At 38.0% G+C, this 1,066-nt stretch overlaps 1 non-coding gene across 1 annotated transcript; it reads left to right on the top strand.

The window, feature by feature from the left end:
* Positions 1–724: 724 nt before the first annotated feature.
* Positions 725–831, top strand: LOC149496263 (small nucleolar RNA R71). Its single transcript, XR_016321065.1, has one exon. It is a non-coding gene; the product is annotated as a small nucleolar RNA R71 (small nucleolar RNA).
* Positions 832–1,066: the final 235 nt, after the last annotated feature.

The following is a 1,066-nucleotide window of genomic DNA, read 5'->3' as shown; positions in this document are numbered from 1 at the left end:
CCTCAAAGTAATTGCATTTGCATTCTGTTTCGGATTCAAAATAGTTTGAGAAGGTAACTTACCTTGAGACTCTAACTTACCTAATGAAGTGGCTAATTGGCTAACTTGGTTCTCCAAATTTTGGATGCTAGTTCGTGTCTCTTACTGAAATTGCATAGTGTTAGTAGCAAGTGATTTAACAATGTCTTCAAGAGACATACCTGAACTAGAAGACCCATGATCAGGTGCTGGCTGCCTATTTTGAAATTTTGAAAAATTTGACGGCTTTGTTCCGTAGCTCAAATTTGGATGGTCTCGCCAGCCCGGATTATAGATGTTTGAATACGGATCATATTTCCGTTGAGGACCTAAAAAATTTCCCATTGCATTGGCTTGTTCTTGACTTTCATCTTGCAAAGTTGGACACATGTCTGTAGGATGTCTAGTATAGGCGCAAATTCCACAAGCTTTAACTTGCTGCCCTTTTCCGATAACTAAATTCTGAACCAAAGATGTTAAATCATTAATTTTATTTTCAAGAGAAGAAACACTTACCTCATTAATATTTCTCGAAGGTTCATGGCGAGACCCGAATTGTTGAGAATTTGCAGCCATCGTGGAAATCAATTCCCTTGCGGCTTGGGGAGTTTTATTATCGATTGCTCCACCACTTGCTGCATCTATCATTTGCCTCTCCATAGGTAATAAACCTTCATAAAAATATTGTATTAAGGCTTGATCAGAAAATCCATGTTGCGGACAGCTTGCGCACATTATCTTAAATCTCTCCCAATACTCATGTAGAGTTTCATTATTCTTTTGTCGACTCCCACAAATATCTCTTCTAATGCTGGCAGCCCTTGAAGCAGGAAAGAATTTATCTAAGAAAGTTCTTACCATTTCTGTCCATGACGTAATAGATCCGGATGGCAAATAAAATAACCACTCTTTGGCAGAATCGGCTAAAGAGAAAGGAAAAGCTCTTAATTTTATTTGTTCCTCAGAAATTCCATGGGGTTTCATGGTAGAGCATACAACATGAAATTCCTTTAAATGTTTGTGAGGATCTTCATCCAACAAACCTCTA

This window comes from Jatropha curcas, chromosome 5, assembly GCF_041381405.1.
Source record: "Jatropha curcas cultivar XTBG-Jc1 chromosome 5, XTBG_Jcur_1.0, whole genome shotgun sequence".
NCBI classification, from domain to species: Eukaryota; Viridiplantae; Streptophyta; class Magnoliopsida; order Malpighiales; family Euphorbiaceae; genus Jatropha; species Jatropha curcas.
The sequence above is the reverse complement of the archived record's forward strand: the minus strand, read 5'-3'. Positions and strand labels throughout refer to the sequence as shown.